Here is an 8,833-nt window from a genome sequence, read left to right on the forward strand (position 1 = left end):
ACCTGGAAACCGATCGAGCTCCCCCATCTTGGAGGACATTTTAGTTCTTTAATTGCACTGCAAGGAGGCGAAGAACGAGGAGTTAGGAGACTTTCTGAGGATTCATGAGCGAGGATACACAAGTGTATCTTATGCAGAAGTGTTTTATCAACTAAACCTGAGGCACGTATAAATCTGTATATCCTCTCCCTTCATATCATTAAACACCAATAAATCATTCAATTATTGTAAATGTAGACTTGTTTCAGACTATATATTTAATATTTATGTATAAACCACCAATCTATATAAGTGATCACTGGTATAGATACAGTATATACACTGTAACAAATTTCTGTAGTTTTCACAGCATTATTACTGTAAAATGAGCAAATGCTTACTGTAGAACTTGTATACAGCATGTTGCTGTATATCTGCAAAGCATCATGGTCTTTTTTCAACGGCGGGTAAATTCAACAGTAAAAATATTTTTCCTGTGAATCACAATACAGCAATTTCTAAAGGATTTTTTTCTTCAGCCAAGGAAAGCTACGAGATTCCACACTTTCATCTGAATTTTTACTTCAGAAAGGTAAATTTGCTAATTTAATTCCAAAGTTTACTCTTGTAAAGTCTGTTTGTTCAACTTTAAGAGTGCACTGAGAGAGAATGAGCAGCACACTTCACCGTCTTGTGTGTGCATTTTGTAATTTTATTACCACAAATATATAATTCTGCATGATTTCGATATATTTTCTAGTTTGGCAACATTTTATAACGTCATTAGTTTAGAGAAGGATAATAATTTAATAATAATAGTAGACTGTTATTCTTAGTTAATAGTAAATTGTTTAATATGCTTATGACTTGCGAATCTAATGGTCAGTTAACTTAAATAAACCAGGGTTGATGACGTATGCGAGTGCGACCTCCGCAGGATGAAACCAGTCTCTCGAGCTGAAAGAAAACGCAGCTGAGGAGATATGAGGTAAGACTTATCCAGTCTTTAATTTAATTATAGCGTTAGCATTGTGAACCAAAATTAATTTAAAAGTGTGTATTTTTGTATTTATTGGCGCGATATTCGTTTAAATCTCACGTTTTTTTGTCTTGCTCGCTTACGTTGCTGCCTGAGGAAACGGAGCGGGCCGATTCGAAAGAAAGCATAACACACATTTTTCATAATTTCACGATTGTTTTACCGTTTCTTGGTCACAAAGTGTAGTTTTAGGACTAGTTCAGTCGAGAATGTATATGTATTATATTTAAATCTGCAGTCGATTGGTAAAGATAGCGCCTGTTTGAACGTTTGCTTAGTGAGATTCGGTACGAATGAGAACCAAAGCATGAGCGGACATCAGTGTTCACTCGCCCCGCTGACCACCGCCCTCTCTGGGCTTCATTTCTGACAGATATTCCCTGGCTCTCATGTTGGCCTTGTTTATTTATGATCGTCAAAATGAGATCAAATCAGCAGTATTTGGTGTCATAATGAAACTATTAATCGTTTTCTTATTCATATTTAGTGTCTTTTGTGTTTGTTATTGTTTTGGCGCGAGGTGAAAGTTAATAAAACTATAATTTTACAATGTTACTATGCTTTCCCATTTATTCTTAACGCGATACGAGCACTCGATTATTATTACACCTTGTTCTTGTCAGTACTATATAAAACGGTTATTTATCAGTGTCAGAGAGATGTTTTTGCATGCTGCTTTTAAATATATCAGTGGCAATATCTCATAACATGTTTTAATAGTCACGTCACAATAAAATAAATGATCAATGTCCACATTTAAAAGCTGCGGTGCTTACCTGCAGTTCCACGGTGTTTTCGCGTTCTTATAAGAGATATTGCTTCAGAAAAAAATAGTTTACATTCCTCTTTTCAAGTGTTAATCGTCCACACGATGTGACAAGACATAACTCCCATTAAAGGTGCAGTGTGTAATTTTTAGAAGGATCTCTTGACAGAAATGCAAAATAATATACAAAACTATATGATCAGGGGTGTATAAAGACCTTTCATAATGAACCGATTCGAGAACCAGAAAGAACTGTTGTATAAATTAATATATCAAACATGTTAAAGTGCACAGAAACCATGCAACAGGAAGAAGCTGTTTTTCTCTTGGTTGATGCAAGTTATTTTTGTACAGTATTGACACACTTTTACTCTTATGAATATTGTACTTGTGATTTCTAAAAGTTATTTTTTTGTTTGTTTATTTTGTGTTACAGGAAACTTCCACCTACAGTAAGCAGATGCTGAGGCCCAGATTTCCATGCTAAGCACTCCAAGGCTCATCATGCTCGGTATGATCCCAGCACTCAACATAATAGATGCCAATTTTAGGGGTTACTTCATCTATAAAGCGTATTTGTATCAAGTCACTGTGTGAACAAAGTTTTATGTCATCTTGCACGTATATTCCAAAATTCTCTAGTGGTTATTGATCTAATAGGAAAGAAAGAGGTAGTTATGTAGGGCTAGTGTTTTCAATTAATTTTGCTTATGTAAAATAGTAAACCATATCAGATTGAATACTGTGCAATGTCAACTTTTATTTAATATTTTTTAGGAGAGTCCAATCTGAGGGCAAAAAATGGATGCTTTCCATCGAGTGCTGAGTTCTCCTCCAATTGAGTGACGGTTGTGATTTCACTTCTGCTCTAGCCTTTTTGCGTCATACTATGTATGAGGCAGCCACTACATTGGGATTTATCCAGAGGTAAGCACAGTTTTTTTATATAGTTTTGACTAAGAATGGGAACAAATATTTGAGTACTCATTCTTTAACCAACTACCCGATTAGTAAAATACTTCTTAAAGTGTTTTTTTTTAAATGAACTGTTGTGCAATTGTTAAATATCAAACGTTTAATTTAACTCGCCATGCAAAAGGTAGAAAAGCAGCACAGCTAGTCTAATACAGTGGCAGCCGGTGACTTCTTTTTTCGAGGGCGTTTGTCACAACATGTATGTAGCCCATCATGTGTGTGGTTCGTCATTTCAAAATATGTGTTTAGCGCGTCGAGTGAAACAATACTTTTCCATTCACAAATTAACAAATATTTACCATAAATTTCACTGTTGTATCACTAACTGTAAACTGTAAACTCCACAAACCACCAACAGAGCATATAAAAAATTAAAATTGTTTATTTAAAAGTAAATCACTGCGAAGTAAACTTTTATGTATATTAGGGCTGCACGATAATGAGAAAATATGCGATATGCGATAGTTCTGTTGGTGGGTGCGATGGCGATATGTCTTACTAAGAGAGATTATATTTTTATTTGCTTTTATTTTAGCATTTAGATATGTAATGAAAGAAAGAGGTAATGCATATTCTTAAGATGTAATTAAACTATGCTATACATGTGACAAAAAACTGGTAATGTGTGACCATAACGCAGTACTTTGATTTATTGAATATTTATATTAATTTCATAAATCCAACCACTCCAAACTCTCTTTCCTTTCTCTTTGACATGAACAAAGCTGAATGAACTTGTGAATATGACCCCCTTTTAAGGGATTTATTAACATTGTGAGAGGTGTAGAAAGACTAATTTTATACAATAAAATGTATAGTATATTAATGATAGACAATGCAGGTCTATGGATTGTAAATAGGTCTAAAGATTATAAAGTTGATTGGTTTGTGTAGAAGCAGTAAGTGCCTCTCTTTCTGTTCCTCTGTTGCAGATTAAAAGAGCTTAATCCGTCATTATTTTAGATTCAAAAGTATACTCTATATAAAGAATGTACTGTAGATTCAGCTTACATAATGACTGTTTGACAGTTTGAGCTATAATGGATCGTTCAGTACAATGGGCTTGGCATTAACATTGGTTATTTGCTACCATCTTTGTAGCAAACGTTTTAGATATAAAAATACTATATAGTTCTAATAATACTATAAAAATGGAAGAAAGAAAGTGCAGCGCGTGGCCGTGACTTTATATAAACAAGAGTAAGTTTTCGTCGCCATAGAAACCGGAGGCACGCTTGACACTGCACATGCGCTATAGTGCGTTAGCGCTGACTGACTCTTCACGGCCGTCTCTGATCGACTTGGGTTTAAACAGACCCGGTACCTGAAGTAATTAAAATGGGACCGACTCGGACCTGACTGACCTTTCAAAATATTGACTCGTGTCCTTCCGTGAAGACCTCTAATGGATACAACTATGATCAAGTTCAGGAACATGGAAGGATACAATGTGACAGTGAGCTTTGCGTCGCACCTAATTCATCGGGAAACAGAAAGCACGCGAACGCACAGCGAACTCATCAGAAAAGACACGACGTGCTCGCACGCATAATGTCATTATCAAGGACAGAAAAAGACAAAATTTGATGTTAAATATACGTGGGCAGTTGTTAATATACTTGAGAGATCCGCCCAAGTAAAGTAAGTGTGTGGGAACCACCTTCTGATCGGTGTAATTTGGACGATCTAAGCATGCAACACACAAATGATAGACACGTAAAATAAATGCAAGTTATCGCAGCTCCCTGCGATATGCATATCGCATACACAGTTATCGCGATGGCGATACATTTTCGATATACCGTGCAGCCCTAATGTATATGTCATCAACCCGTCTGTCTTGCTTTTACATTAATAGTCAATTTCTTTCATTACAGGGTAGAGTCCAGCCCAGGAAGTCAACTAGTTCATGTCCAGATTTAAAAGAATAATATTTCTGAAAAAAAGGTCTTGGAGAAAAACAATATTCAGGTTTGAAATCCTGCTGTAAATGTAAATCATTTCACTTTTATGCATTTGTAATTTACCAGAAACTTTTTAATAAATATTGATTGTTTTGTGTGTTCAGAAAAAAAGTGTTTTTGTATGTTCAGAAAAGTGTTGAAATTAAATGAAACATTCACAGAAAAATGTTAACATATTTAAAAAAATGTATATGTTCAGAAAAGTTTTGAGATGTTCACAGAAAAAATTTAACACAAAAAATGTATGCTATGCTATTTTTAATTTATGAATTTTTGTAATTTAAAGTGATAAAATAAATGGCATTTTTGTGACAAACAGTGTCTTCATTTTACAGTACACAAAATAAATGCAGTAATCCCTATTACAGTAGTAGTTATAAAAATACAGTACTGTGATTATTACTTTAAAAGAGTTTACAGTATTTTACTGCAATTACATTTACAGTAAGAATACTGTGAAATGAAATACAGCAACTTACTAGCTAATTGCTGCCAGCAAGTTACTGTATTTTTCACAGGATTCTTTTTACAGTGTACATTTTACAGCACTTTTAAGAATGACTTTATTTTAATGTAGTAAGGATATGAACTCTAACTCAAGTATGTATTTAACTTTATTTTATGAAATATTTGGGGTTTTTAATGCATTTGATAAATACTTCGTCTCCTCCGTCCTCCTGTCTTTCCAAGGAAAGGAAATGAGGATGCACAAATAAGAATTGAGAAGCACCCACTGAATTCAGGGAGTCTAAGATCTGCCATCTTGGTAGAGCAAAGAGTCTATAGAGCTTGGAAGCGACCATGTTGGTTGACCTGCAGGACACAGGAGTAACTCAGGGGTGACCATCTCGGCCTTGACAGGGAGCTCAGGAAACATGGACACAGGCCTTGTGGCCGGGACAGGAAATTCTGGAACATCAGGCTCAGCCAACTCGGTCAGGACAGGTAGCTCAGGGGACTCGGGTTCAGTCTTTGCGGCCGACTCAGGTTCGGGCTTGAGAGACTTCTTGTGAAACAGAAGAGCAGAAAGCAGACGGCGGTTTATGTTCTTTTATCCACTTTCCGCTTCTCCTTTGGCCGTCTGCCCAGCTGTACCTGTCGCCCCTGAGCGGACCTCCCCATCATCCAAAACCGGCTCTGTATCAGTAGGTACAACAGCATGCACTGCTCTCTTAGGTGCCATGTCCATCAATTTCCTGTTTCTTCACCAGTGGCCTTCTTCTGATCAGGCATCCCATTTCTGACACCATATTTTCTTGCCAATAGTAACACAGGAGCCACTGCTGGTATTTAATGTCCTGTTGGAACACTTTATTATATACCTATTAACTTTTCAAGTAAAAAAAATATTCCCCATATGTGAGAAAACGGAAAATAAACATCTACAGTATACTCAGAACCGGATCTCGCGTTCTTCATAACTTACAAATATCATAACTTTCTCAATTATTAACAGATTTTTACAATCAAGTTATCTTAATAAATGGGAATGTCTGCTCCGTCTAGTCATTTTATAAATTTTGAGCTTCGGGGTTTTTGAAAATTTTGTCATCATACCTAAAAACAGTATGAAACTAACTTGTTATAAAAGGAATGAGGCTTACAGTATAAGGCTTACCTGTTATAAAAGAAGTAAAGTACAATAAAAACTTTACATTTCAAAATGTTTTAACAGTAAATGATGATTATTTTACTCTCTTACCTGTTTGTGTTGTTAGTCTGCAGGCGGTTCAGCAGGACTGATGATTCAGCGCTTTTACAGGTGAAACTTATCAAGAGGCAGCTTGAAACTGACTAAATTTAAAATAAAAAAGAACCAGCATAAAAGGGTTCTTCAGTAAGCTATGGTTCTATATAGAACCATTATCATCATTTAAGAACCATATTTTTAGAGTGTATCCCATTAAAGTCAAAGCTTGCCCTGGCAAGTACTATATGTCTATAAGTTTTTAGGTCAACTTATTTCCACAGCATGTATTGTGCAGGTAATTATTATATGCTTACATGATTCTTACAATCCATTTGTGTTTGTTGCCTCTTTGTTCATTAATTGCATTTTATCACAAACTTTCAGATGTTGGCAGCACAAACAAAATCCAGACAAATGTTACACCAACTTTGTAAAGTTTGTCCACTGTACTGTAGATGTTCATTACTTTCTTTCAAACATCACAAATTTCTATATAGAAGATGTATTATTCAATGTCAAATAAGTATTACTTGTAAAAAATTTGCCAATAAAGAATGCATAATTTTGATAAAGTTTGCTATAAAATGTAATAAAACGAATGAATGACCAAACAAAAAAGTGAGTGGATCACTTTCTGTGTTTCCTTGACAGTTGCTTTTTAAAGGGGTCATATTATGGGATTAATTTTAAGATGTCAAATAAATCTTTGGCGTCCTCAGAGTGCGTATGTGAAGTTTAAGCTCAAAATACCATATAGATGATTTATTATAGCATGTTAAAATTGCCACTTCGTAAGTGCAAGCAAAAATGTGCCGTTTTGGGCGTGTCCTTAAAAATGCAAATGAGTGGAGGAAATGCAAACACTGATCACAATATGGTGGTTTGTTGAAACTGAAACTCATTTGTGCTGTCAATAATTTTTTTCTTTCTCTTTCTCTCTGCACTTAACGGCAGTGTCGTGGTTGGATAGTGTAGATTAAAGTCAGATTTTCATGCTATGACCCCTTCAAACAAACTATGGTCAGGTCAAAATTATTTTGTTTTGCTATCCTCAATTTGTGTCCTGCACCCACCAGTATAAAAAATATCAAAAACCATCTCTGGTGCCTGTAAACGTTACATTTCTCTTGATAAGATTCATGAAATTTGTTTACAAATTTGAGTGTACATTTGAATTAAAGCAGGAAGAAAAAAAACTGAGGATTCACTGTGTTTCCACATTATGTTGAAACTCAATATGAACTAAAAACTGAAATTCTTTTTTATATACAACACAAACATAACAATCATCAGTGCTTATCTTTAATGTCGTTTTTTATTCAGATCTGGGTACAGTTACAGTACAGATTACACATCTGGAGACATTTTTATATATTTTTTTTAAATAATTTTAAGATCTTTTAATTTTTTACCTATTTTAGAGGTACACTGATAAAAATTCTACTTGGTTTCAAAAATATGATGCCATTTTTTGCATAATTTTGTTATGTAGATAATACAAGATAATACAACTTAATTTTTCTGTTTGTTGAAATATAATTTGTAAATTCAGTAAACTTAATTTTAGTATTCCTCTAGCCATTATTTTATGTGTGTGCTCTACATAACTTCAAGAGCTCTAAATGTATATTTTTGCATTGAATCCAACTTAATGTTTTAATTTCCATATTATAATTTTTAAGTTGTATCTACTTTGTTTTTTCAAATTTATTAGTGTATTGTAAAGGTATGTAATCAAATTGCACATGTGAACATGCTAATAACAATTACATATGACGCGCAAATGAAACTCATCTTCACACTGGCATTACCAAGGTTAGCGCTCATTGAGTAAAGTGTGTCACATTTTACTACCTAACCAAAAGCACCACTCTAATGCACAATGGTAACCAAACTCAATGAAATATCAACAAAATCAATAAGACAAACGAACAATAAACACTATTGAGTCTTTCTCTTTACTTAAAGTGCAGAAAATAACACTTAATTAATGAACTTAAAATACTCTCCAAATGCAGCTGCATACAAAGAATGCTGGGAAATACAAGAAAATATAAGGTTATGTGTGTGCACCTAGAAAGATTGGCTGGGATTATTGTTAATATTCCAAATTGAAATGACATAACATTTACATCTGTCACCACTAGGGGCTGGCTGTGTTTGACTAAGCCACGCCCCTTTTCAACTCCCACCTCGAGGAGGTCCCCAAAGCCAACCCAATGACCAGACAAACACGGAAACAGGTGAATAAAATTTAAAACAAGCTTTATTGAATTTTAAATACTTAAAAAGACTGGGGAAATTGGGGAAGGGAAATTTAAAACTAATGGCTTCTTCTCCTCCCTCCAGGGAGACTACAGCCACGGGTAACAGGGACAGAACAACAGGGGTGCCAACCACCGTCAACGGGGAAAAAGGGA

The 8,833-nt window shown here is 34.8% G+C and overlaps 1 long non-coding RNA gene across 1 annotated transcript; it reads left to right on the forward strand.

Moving 5' to 3' along the window:
• The first annotated feature begins 556 nt into the window (after positions 1-556).
• On the forward strand, positions 557-5,039 carry LOC129440384 (uncharacterized). The gene is made up of 4 exons (XR_012358566.1): positions 557-571; positions 884-967; positions 2,221-2,295; positions 2,562-5,039. It is a non-coding gene; the product is annotated as an uncharacterized lncRNA (long non-coding RNA).
• Positions 5,040-8,833: the final 3,794 nt, after the last annotated feature.

Source organism: Misgurnus anguillicaudatus, chromosome 18 (assembly GCF_027580225.2).
Source record: "Misgurnus anguillicaudatus chromosome 18, ASM2758022v2, whole genome shotgun sequence".
Taxonomy (NCBI): domain Eukaryota; kingdom Metazoa; phylum Chordata; class Actinopteri; order Cypriniformes; family Cobitidae; genus Misgurnus; species Misgurnus anguillicaudatus.